A 12,361-nucleotide genomic window follows, 5' to 3' on the forward strand; every position below is an offset into this window, starting at 1 on the left:
CACAGAATCACAGAATCACAGAATTGTAGGGGTTGGAAGGGACCTCTAGAGATCATAGAGACCAACCCCCCTGCCAAAGCAGATTCCCTACACCAGGTCGCACAGGTAGGCGTCCAGGCGAGACTTGAATATCTACAGAGAAGGAGACTCCACAACCTCCCTGGGCAGCCTGTTCCAGTGCTCCGTCACCCTCACCGTGAAGAAGTTCTTACGCACATTCGTGCGAAACTTCCTGTGCTGCAGCTTATGTCCATTTCCCCTCGTCCTGTCTCCACGTACCACTGAAAAGAGACTGGCCTCACCACTATGGCCGCCACACCTCAGATATTTATAAACCTGGATCAGGTCCCCTCTCAGTCGTCTTTTCTCAAGGCTGAACAGACCCAGTTCACTCAGCCTTTCTTCACAGGGGAGATGCTCCAGGCCCTTCACCATCTTTGTGGCCCTCCTCTGGACTCTTTCCAAGAGATCCCTGTCTTTTTTGTACTGGGGAGCCCAGAACTGGACACAGTACTCCAGATAGGCCTTACCAGGGCAGAGTAGAGGGGGAGGATCACCTCCCTCGACCTGCTGGACACGCTCTTTTTAATGCACCCCAGAATGCCATTGGCCTTTTTGGCCACCAGGGCACACTGCTGGCTCATGGCCAACCTGTCGTCCACCAGGACGCCCAGGTCCCTCTCTGCAGAGCTCCTCTCGAGCAGCTCATCCCCCAGCCTGTATTGGTGCATGCAATTACTCCTCCCTAGGTGTAAGACCCTACACTTGCTTTTGTTGAACCTCATCCGGTTTCTTACTGCCCAGCTCTCCAGCCTGTCCAGGTCTCGCTGAATGGCAGCACAGCCTTCAGGCATGTCAGCCAATCCTTCCAACTTTGTATCATCAGCAAACTTGCTGAGGGTGGCGACTATCCCCTCATCAAGGTCACTGATGAAGATGTTGAACAAGACCGGACCCAGCACAGACCCCTGGGGGACACCACTGGTCACAGGTCTCCAGCCAGACTGCACCACCAACGACGACCCTCTGCGCTCTGCCAGTCAGCCAGTTCTCAACCCACCTCACTGTCCACTCATCTATCCCACACTTCCTCAGCTTTGTTGTAAGGATGTTGTGGGAGACAGTATCAAATGCCTTTCTAAAATCAAGGTAGATTACATCTACCGCTCTTCCCCCATCCACCCAGCATGTGACAGCATCATAGAAGGCCACCAGGTTGGTCGAGCACAACCTCCCCTTGGTGAACCCATGCTGACTACTCCTGATAACCTCCTTTTCTCCCAATTGTCTAGAGATGGTATCCAGCACAAGCTGTTCCATCACCTTTCTAGGGACAGAGGTGAGGCTGACAGGCCTATAATTACCCGGATCTTCCTTCTTGCCCTTTTTGAAGACCAGAGTGACACTGGCTATTCTCCAGTCTTCAGGGACCTCCCCTGTTGTCCAAGACCTCTCAAAAATGATGGAGAGCGGTTCGGCAATGACCTCTGCCAGCTCCCTCAGCACACGTGGATGCACCCCATCAGGTCCCATGGACTTGTGGACCTTAGTACTGCCTAGGCGCTCACACACGTCCTCTTTCCTGACTAAAGGGAAGTCTCCCATTCCCCAGACCCTCTCACTAACCTCCAGGGTTTGAACTCCATTCAAAATGGAGTTGCTGTGGATCATCAATACCATCAATACCAGGTTCCATTTCTCTCTAATCTTAGTTTTATGAGAGTGTTTGGGATCCCGCTGTTTGTGACTGGGTGTGGAAAATGACTGGGATGCCAGTGGCAGTAAGTGTGACAACTGTGTTGACTGCAGTAAGATGGCTGGTAGCCATGCTCAGCAGAGTGTATATGTGGAAAATCTCTACTGCTGTCCACATCACCTCTCCCACATCTGTCACTAGCCAATGCTCCAGGCATGTAATTTGACCTTTAGCCTAGGTTCCTAAGCTTGTAAGGACCTCACAGTTTCTTCAGTTCCTAGCCTAGACTCCAGGCAATCAAACTTCCTTAGTTTAAGTAGTAGGCTGTTTTTCTTTCATTCTGTTGCACCTGTTCTATCAGAGACAAAAAAATGGAAAAAATGGCTGAATTTTGTCCACACAAACCTATTATAATTTTCTAAGTAGTGGGTCTAACTCTCTCTACTTACACTGCTTTCAGCAGTATACTTATTAGTCCATACTCAGTCAATCTCTCTGTCCTGCCTCCATCAGTTTGAATGTGTGCACAAACTGTGCACAAATAGCTGCTATGGTTTTATTCCCTCCCCTGAACAATTCTGTTCATGTTGATATTTTATGCGACTTTTATTAGGATTAGTTTGGGCCTCTCACAGTCTTTCAAATAAGCTGGAATCGCATGTTCCTCAAACCTTTCTGCCTTTAATTAGAGCATCTTTGTCTGAAGAGCTACCTGTGGCCACCAGAGCTGCATGTTCTAACATAATATAGTTCTTGCAGTTCCGCTTTTGGGGAAGAAAAAAAAAAAATTCTCTCTCCTCTCAAATCATCCGATGTCACAAAGCCTTGTAGACCTCCAACATACTAATTCTCCATTTTTCTCATCAGAACTTCAAATTTGCCAACAGCTGAGACTGAAACACTTGACTTTGAGTCACTGGGTTTCTTATATTTGGGAATGTCATTGCCATTTCACATACGTTGGAAGAGAGGCAACAGTGCATGCTGCAGGTGGTGATTTAAGATATGACTGTTGCAGAGGTGGAACTGAAATGGGCAAGAAAATTAACTTACTAGCCAGTCATAAACACTGCCACTCCCATGAAAAAAGAAAGAAAAAAAAAAAAAGCTGTTTACATTCACATTGAGAGTTAAAACTCATAGGGCATGGAGAGCAACATTTAAAACCAAATGAAGAGGATGCCCTTCTGAGAGTGCAAGAGCTCTCTGTCCATTGGAATAAGAAAGCAGGCAGGGGAGGGAGGAAATCATCATGGCTTAGAAAGGACCTGCTGGTCAAACTGAGAGAAGAGTAAGTACAGACAATGGAAGCAAGGACATATCACCTGAGAAGAATACAGGGATGTTGTCCAAACTTGCAGAGATGGGATTAGGAAAGTCAAGGCACAGGTGGAACTGAATTTGGAGAGGGATGTTAAAAACAAGAAGGGATTCTACAGGTACACAAGACAAAAGAAACTGGCCAAAGAGAGCATACCTCCTCTGCTAAATGGGAAAGGAGAACTGGCTACAACAGATATGGGGAAGGCTGAGGTCCTCAGTGAGTTCTTTGCCTCAGTCTTCACTAGCAGCCAAGATTCTCGCATCCCCGAACTTCACATCCCTGATCCTCAACCTCTTTGTGGGAACTGGGGGAGCAAACTCCATCTCACTGTAAGGTCAGAGCAAGTCTGAGACAGACTCATGACACTTAATGCGTACAAAACCATGTAGCCAGATGACATGCATCCCAGGGTCCTAAGGGAGCTGGCTGATGTAGTTGCCAAATCTCTCTCCATGTTTGGGAAAGTCCCTGGGGACTGGGAAATGGGAAACATCATTGCCACTTACAAGAAAGGGAGGGAGGAGGACCTGGGGAACTACAGGCAGTGAGCCTCATGTCTGTGCCTGGAAAGATCATAGAACAGCTCCTTCTGGAAGACACGTTAAGGCACATGAGTGATAAGTGAGTGATCTGAGTCAGTCAGCACAGGGAAGGTTGTGCCTGTCCAATCTAGTGGCCTTCTATGATGAAGTGATAGCATAGGTGGGCAAAGGGAAGGCAAGTGATGTCATCTACCTGGATTTCTGCAAGGCCTTTGATCTGGTCTCCCACCACATCCTTATCTCTAAATTGGAAAGAAATGAATTTGAAGGATGGACTATTCAGAGGATAAAGAATTGGTTGGAAGGTCACAGCAATGAGGTTGTGGTCAATGGCTCTATCTCCAAGTAGAACTGTGTAACAAGCGGTGTCCTGAAGGAGTCTTGGGTCTGGTTTTCTTTAACATCTTTGTCAGTGACATACATCATAGCACTGAGTGCATCCCCAGCAAGTTTGCTGATGACACCAAGCTGAGCAGTGCTGTTGATACAGCAGAAGGAAGGGAAGCCATCCAGAGGGACCTTGATAAACTCAAATGGTGAGCCCTTGTGAACCTAATGAGCTTCAACACAGCAAAGTGCAAGGTTTTGCACTTGTGTCAAGCTAATCCCAGATATGTTTACAAACTGAGAGAAGAAATATTTGAGTAGCCCTGCTGAGAAGGACTTAAGGGTCCTGGTTGATGAATAACTTCGCATGAACCAGCAAAGTGTGCTTACGGCACAGAAGGCCAATGGTGTCCCAGGTTCCATCAGAAGAGAGGTGGCCAGCAGGGAGAAGACTGTGATTGTCCCCTTCTACTCTGCCCTCCTGAGGCCCCAGCTGGAGTACTGCATCCAAGCCTGGGACCCCCAACACAAGAAACGTGGAGCTTTTGGAGAGGGTCTAGAAGAGGGCCACAAAGATGATCTAAGGGCTGAAGCACCCCTTCTATGAAAACAGGCTGAAGGAACTGGGCTTGTTCAGCCTGAAAAAGAGAAGGCTGCGGGAAGACCTCATTGCAGCCTTCCAATATTTAAAGGGAGTTTATAAACATGAGAGAAATCAACCTTCTACACTGGTTGACAGTGACACGACAAGAAGGAATGGTTTCAAATGAAAGGAAGGAAGATTTAGATTTAGTCAGTGGGAAGAAGAAAGGAAGGTTTAGTGGCAGGTTGTAATTTTTATCCTCCATCCTGTCATAAATATCCAGAACACGGGCCAGTGTATTCCTGCTTTGGTCAGCAAGGCAACACTCTGTAAGCCCATGTTGCCTAGAAGCTGCCAGCTATCTCTGAAGCCTGCCCTCCGTTCTCCCCATTCTCTCCTATCATGATCTTAGATTTTATTTTCAGTATTTTTGGTTTGCTGTTCCACGTACAGCTGCCTGCCCAGTTTGCTAAATTCTAAAATCCTTCCGTAACACCAGTGCTGCAGTTATGGCTCTCCATGCAACATGCTTTTTCTCTGAAAGAGTGGTCAGGTGCTGGAATGGGCTGCGTAGAGTGGTGGTGATGTCACTGACCCTGGAGGTGTTGAAGAAACGTTTAGATTGTTGTACTGAGAGACATGGCTTAGTGGGAAATATTGGTGATAGGTGGATGGTTAAACTGGATGATCTTAGAGGTCTTTTCCAACCTTGGTGATTCTATAACTCTATGTTTCGGAAGAGGGAGTAGGACACTTCTGGATTGCTTTCTGTCATATATTCAACAGACAAATTCAGAACTAAGGTTGTGCATTCCATGGGATGGAAAAATGGCAAGAATGAAAATCCTAACTTTTGTGATAAGAACAAAAAAGGCAGAAATACACAGATGAGGTGGTGAGAAGCCCACTAGTAGCAGCGACAGAAAAAAATACATTTTTAAAGATGAATCATACATCCCAGGGTTCAAAGTACACAGTGTCGTAAGACTGGCTGCTTTTCATGGGATATTATGGTTGTTTATAGGCTATGCATTTTACAACTAAAATGACAGTACTTGTGCCATATGCTTAGAAACCTTCCCAAGGTAACACACGAGATTTCAGTAACATCCAAATGTTCACTGATACAGTTCCTCCCGCCTCTGCATAGTCTGCTGTTTATTAATGAGAAGAGCTGAAAAAAGATACATCCATGTTCAAGAACAATAGCTCTGAGTTTGTGTCCTGTACAGACAGAAAGGGAAGGGGAGATGACACTGCTGATGTCTGTTCCGAATAGCAAATGATGCATCAAACCACTGAAATTTCCTATGCTTTTGTTTCCATATTTGCAAACTGAGGCTACCACAAAGGCTGTCATGTGGCATGTAGTTCAAAAGTGCCTTGAAGCCACTGATAGTAGAGTCCTGGATATTGCTAATTGTCAGCTTTCAGTTTAGGATCTCAAATAGGAAATAATAGAAATAGACAACATTATCCTGTAAGATAGGCCACAATGTGTGAAACAAAAAAACCAGCACTGCCACAACAGCCCCTTTGTGAATGGCGCGACAGGGGCTGAGGTTTGTATTTATACAAGTCTGTACAGATCCCCGTATAAACACTGGCCCGAGATGGGTTAGTGAATGTGCTAAATGAAGGCACCATGGCATTATTCTGCATTGTCCTACTGATTCCAATAAAAACACTTACCAATGCCTAGTCACATGTCTTTCTGACCTGCTAGATTGCATATTATTACACTTGCTTACTGGAATAACAGAAAGGGAACGCTTTCTACAGAAGTGGGTTTGTGGTCAGAGAGTTTAGTACTGAAATGGGTTTCTCATACAAAGAGGCCTTCTTGTCCCTGTGTCACACCCTTACTACTTTAGTTCAAGGAGCACCCAGCACGAAGCACAGGTAAGAGTGAATTCTCTTGGTCTGAATGTGCTCATTTTCCTCCCACATACATACAGAGCGACAAGTTTTTAAGCACCATTTTCCCCTGTATAAGTGAGATGGCCTCTGCCAGGTGCTCCTGAGAGAAGAGCATATCCCTTCATGGCTCCATCCTTTGGCTGCAGTCAGCTAGCAAGGAGATGAGGGTAGAGACATCTGTTTCAGATTAGGGAATTGTTCCAAAACTTTCTGTTCAATGCAAAAAACACAACAGCACCATGAAACAGCCAGAATCCTTCGAAAGGGAAGGGATGAAGAGAACACAGCAGATGCAAAGTAACTTCTTGCTATGACCTGTCCAAGGATGTCAAGAGGAGAGCTACAGTAAAAACAGTCATTAGGGTTACAAGCTTGCCACAGGATAATAAGAGCTTTACCATTCCCCAGAATTAGTACATTTTTCAAACATAAGGTTTTCATTAATCTTTTTTTTTTTTAAGTAGAGAAAAAAGTATGAGTACCAAAGTAAGAAAATGCAGCAATAATTCAACATTTTCCAAAATATTAAAGCTAAGAAGTATGAGGAAAAAATGATTTGTGCCTTTCTAGACAGCTAAGGATTATAGAAGGAGGTTATTGGCTTCTCTGGATTCTGAGTTGCTCTTTTTCCCTCTCATTCCACATGGATTTATCAAAAGTTGGAAGCTTACTATGCAGCGGGCTCATCAAATGGTGAACTTGTCAGTAACTTCTCTGGAAGACTTCCATTTTAATAAGCATCTGATTAAATGAGAGATATTTTAATTTTGCTCTAAAATAAGAGCACAGATATAACGTATATGTTACGTTAATTTTGGGGGTATTTTGCATGAAACATAAATTGAACTAATTTGTTGTTGATGTTTTTAATTAATATTAAAAGCAGAGGAGCATGTGTGCATCACATGGACTCTCAGTGAGACCTGAAGCTGATCTGAACATTGCTTGGAGACAAATTATTGCTTCAGCAGACATTTTTATTTTTCATTTAGAATAAGAAAACAGCTCACATCCTATGCATCAAATGCTCCTTCTGGTCTAATTGCCACTGCTGATAAGCGTAAACATCTATTTTTTCTTGCAAAAATCACAGATGATCAATTCAGTACAATAAAATAAAAGAAAAGCAAGAGTTTGAGGGGTTTGAGGCATCTGTATATGTCACTAGATGGCGTTGCAAAACAGTTATGGTATAGCTTAATGGCAAATCACAAGGCTGTAAAAGTTGATTAATAAGGTGCTGTGCCCACATGTGATACTCTGGAGAACCTGCTCATGTACCACATTCACCAAACCAGGCTCAGGTACCAGTTCCCAGTCAGAGATGCTACAGTGACAGACCATACAAATGACACACACAAATGACCAGTTTTCTTTCTCTACAGCTGCCCCTATGCAGCAATCTTACAAGTGTAGTGAGATCCTCATTTCTTCCAGACTAACTCATTGAAACCAGGGAGAGAAGCAAAGTTAGGGCTATCTTCATAGTGAACATGGTCCTGTCTTAGGAAATCTGTTGGGCATGTTTCCAGCTTTAAGCAGATGACTGATTGACTGCTCTTCCTTAAAGCCTATAATGTAGTTGTGCCTTAGAATGAGTTTCTAAAGTTGATATGAAGAGGTGCTGTATATATTAATATGTATTTGAGATCAGCTCATCAGACTTTAACAATTAAAAAAATAAATGCTTGGGGCCAACGTGCCACCCTCCTAGGAGCTCTGGGAATCAAGACAGTCATCCCATCTCCCACTTTACCCAGGCATTGCTCTCAGCTGAGTTTAGCTCCAAATTACAACTGGACTGCCACTTGCCTTCCAGCCTGTTACAGCCATGTAGCTGCACTGGCAGCATTAGGACTGACAGAGATGAGGCTCTGCCTTTGCAGTTCAGTTAAGAAGTCTGTTGATGATGCGTGAGCTGTAACAGAGACCAGCTCTCATCACCAGAGCTGTGCCCGTTCTCCAGGGCTAGCAGGGACAGCATGGGGCTTGTTTTTGTCACTAAAATCAGAAGGCATTTCTCTAACTTCCCAGGGAACCAGAACTAGAAGATCTGAAGGTCTCAGTATAGGGTTGGAGAAGCATGTGAAGCTGGAGCTTTTTATTTTACTTCTTTCTGCACAGGATGCGTATGAGGACAAGTATGTATGCTCTAAGAATGGAATACTAGAACTGGATGGACGAGACACAAAATGCTGATGCAGTCACCTAAGACTTATTTCCCTGCTCATAAGATGTTCCCTCATGCTCTGCCCAGCTCAGATTTAGGAAATTCAGATATAACAAGCACTTGCCACCTCCCTTGGGAAGTTACTTGCAAAGTTTTAGTACATCTATTTCCATGGCCTCTTATCCCTCACGCTAGACTTGCTTTTGTCCAGTAATTCTATTGCCCCAGCTTTCCCTGTAAAAAATCTCTTGTTCCCTGGTTCCTCATATCACAGCTCATTTTGGCTTATAATTTCCCTAAGCTTAATGTATATGCTTCTTTCATTCTCTCTTCATCAGTCAGTCTCTCAGTCTCTCTGTCACTTATGCTTTCCTTCTCAAAGAGAATTAAATCTCTCTCTCTATAAATAGTGCTGGTTGGTGTTCCAGTCTGCTGCTGATCTTTCCATTACCAAAGCTTCTTGTCATTTTATAGCTTACCATCTGCTATGCGTGATGGCATGCAGATGTTAGTCATACAGATGTTAGACATTTCTGGCTACCAGTACAGCAATAATGAAATATTCCTCTAACACAAAAACTTGAGAACTTGCCTTAAATGAACTAAGTAACAGAGGGTTAGTTCTGTCCCTTCGCTTCATATTGTTGATGAGCAAAATCACATTTTTTTCACTCACATTTGGGGAAAAAATGCTCATTCTTCTTCTTCATAATGTTCTTTAAAAACTCCCTATAAGCTTCCCTATGCTAAGATACTCCTACACCGCTGATGACTGACATGTATTTGGCCATTCATGTCTAACACAACAGCCTGGCACTCCTGCCTCTATTGCTTCATTGTTCCTTGAGGTCTTGTATTTGTCTGTCTATAACCGCCTATTGCCCTCAGCAGAGATTGCAGTTTTCCTGAAGAACTTTTTTTGATGCTTCAGATCTTTGATTGCTGTTACAACAGCATCCTAGCACCAGCCAGGCTACTAATTGCTACCATGGATGAAACCCATCTAGGACTAGATGATCTTTAAGGTCTTTCAAAACCCAAGCCATTCTGTGAAATCATCAATCTCTCTCTACTCCTTTAATTTGTAGCAGTTAGCTAGAAAAAGTTCATATCAGATGTAAAAGTATATTTCAAAGGGTGAGATTAAGGGCAAACACTATTAGCATGTCTGTCGCAGTTTTAGCATCAGACAACAATTAACTATGGATATTTGTAAAGAGTTTTTGAGAGGGAAGACATTACTGGAAATATGAAACTAGCACATTTCATTCAGTAGATAATTTTTGATAAATTGCAATGTTGTTACTCCATAACAGGATTTAGTAGCTTTCTGATATCATTGTTTTTTTTCCCTCTGGTTGGGATGGCAACAATAATATAGTAATAGAAACAAAAAAATGGAGAAAAGAGTCTGTGAAAAAGGAACTTTAAATTAACTTTGTATTTGGTCACCAGTTTTGCTTCGTGCAGAAATGTGACAGATTCCAAACAGTTTTGGAGAGCAAAGACATTTGGCTTCAGGCTTCCAAGGATTATAAAATCATTCACTATGGGAGCTGAATCGAGTTGGCTACTTCATAAGCATCAGTATCATGTAACCATTTAATATTAACTGTCTATGTAAAAACAACAATGAAGAGAACTGGAGGCCTAAATACAGTGGGACTTCCAACATCAGTTGCTGTGTTGTGCCAGATACTTTCATAGCTAAAGGTGGTGTAAGAGTAAATTAGACTTCCTTACTCCAACAACATGACTCTCTAAAACACCTGCAGGAAATAAGACACTTAAATCATGTTTTAACCACACCTGCATCACTGTATACTTTTACATGACTTCACATTTAAAGCAATCTGTTCTTGTAAACAAGAATTTTCTGTTCTTTGCTTTCCATTTTGAGTCCATGGACACAAAATTTTATACTTGACTAAATGATGTCTGCTATATCTTGATTCTCCCAGTGCTGGCACATTTGTGTAAAGCAGCTTAGCAGTTCTGGTCATTTGTGTGTTAAAATTTCTATTATTACTGGAACAAAACCAGGTCACCTCCCCTCAGTGAAAGCAGGAGCTTGCTGTAGTAATTATGGAAAAACTAACAACATACAGACATGAAAATCTGGACCAATTATTTCACCTGGGATCTCTTTCACAACATATTTACTTTCTCATTTCTTTCTCCCTCCTCTTTAATTGTTGGAAGGCTGTGATCTCCCTTAAGTTTTCAGTTTAATCATATCCTATAAATATGGGTAACATCCAAGAATTTTTGCTGATGACAGGAACTTTGCCATTGATTTCAAGGCAGCTGGTTCATACATCAGGAAAACGTGTGGGCCTGTCTTTAACAAGAAAACGAGAATGCAAAACTAGAAATGGATATATCAGATTTAATTGTATATTTTCCAGAAAAAATATTCTGTACATGTTTCCCTCTTTCTTGTTTTGCTCATTTTGGAGATAGTTGTCAGGGAGCTTTTATCATTAATACAGCTCTCTGAGCTTAGGGAAGCAAAAGCATTTCTTCTGGTCCTCTAGGTCTGCTTCCTGCTGAGCAGCACAAGCATGTTGCCACTGCTTCTCTTCTAACAGCACATTCACTGCAATGAAATGCAATGTTGACAACATCAGACCTCTTTATTTGGAAAGAAGCTGTCTGGAGTGGGATGTCACCCTCCACTCATACATTACACACAGAAGTACCAGATTCAGTGACTTATTGCTTTATAGTAATATTAGTGCTTTTAGAATACGGGCAAAAACAGCTTGCAATAATGATCTACAGAAGGGCAGAGACAGTATGTCTCTGAAAGCTTAAAAATAGAAATTTACACAGTATCTGTATATTGAAAGGGAACCAGATCCAAAAACGAACCTTGAAAAGCTATCTAGCATATAGCATATCAGATGCATCATTTCAGATGTGAGCCTCTACAGGAGTATAATCCAAGAACAGCAGCAATGTATTAATAAAACACGCTTCAACCACATTTATTTTTTTTTCTGGCAGATAGTGCTTTTGCACTGTAGCCCAAAATATATAATGAACTCCAGATCTCACTAGTTGCTGGAATGTCCTTCGTCAATAACTGTGAAAAAATCTCTCTCTCTCACTCTGCAGTACAAAACTGAGCTGTGGAATTTATATGCATAAGTTCTTCCACTCTTAAAATGATTTTATATTCTGAATGAAAATACTGATGGTGATTGTGCATGGCAGACACCTGCCTCTGCTGTGTATGCTAACCCCATCTGCAACTTTTTTGTTTATGTGAGTATATTGCTTCTGATGCAGTCTCAGAAACCCAGCTTTTTCTTATTATCATTTGATTAAAAATTAATACTAGTATTACTGAATGGGAAAGATAGGTGTGTACCTGTCAGTGTAATATACCATATCAGAGATTAGGATGTTTTTATAATTGTTTGCTTTTCTTGGTAAGAAAACCAATTTAGGATTCAACTGCATTGTTAGTCTTCGGCTTTGTGGAAACTTATCCACAAGACATCAGTTTGGCTTTGGTTCCAATTTAAGCTGAGTTTAAATCACTGGTCTAAAAAACTGCAAAATGTAGTTCCCAAACCCTCTGGACCAATGTCATGTCTCAAGACTCCTCACATCGTTTTGCACCCTCTTCATATGTTTTCAGTTGAAAGGACCATAATAGTCAGCACTGTTGTATTGCCAGCTGCTGACCACTTGCCATTATCTCATGAATTATGGTTTAAGAACTCGCTGCACATATTTCTTCTTCCAAAAGTAGTGCAGAAAGATGTCTGATTTATGACCCTGTAGACTG

The sequence above is a fragment of the Meleagris gallopavo genome, chromosome 1 (assembly GCF_905368555.1).
Source record: "Meleagris gallopavo chromosome 1, MGAL_WU_HG_1.1, whole genome shotgun sequence".
NCBI classification, from domain to species: domain Eukaryota; kingdom Metazoa; phylum Chordata; class Aves; order Galliformes; family Phasianidae; genus Meleagris; species Meleagris gallopavo.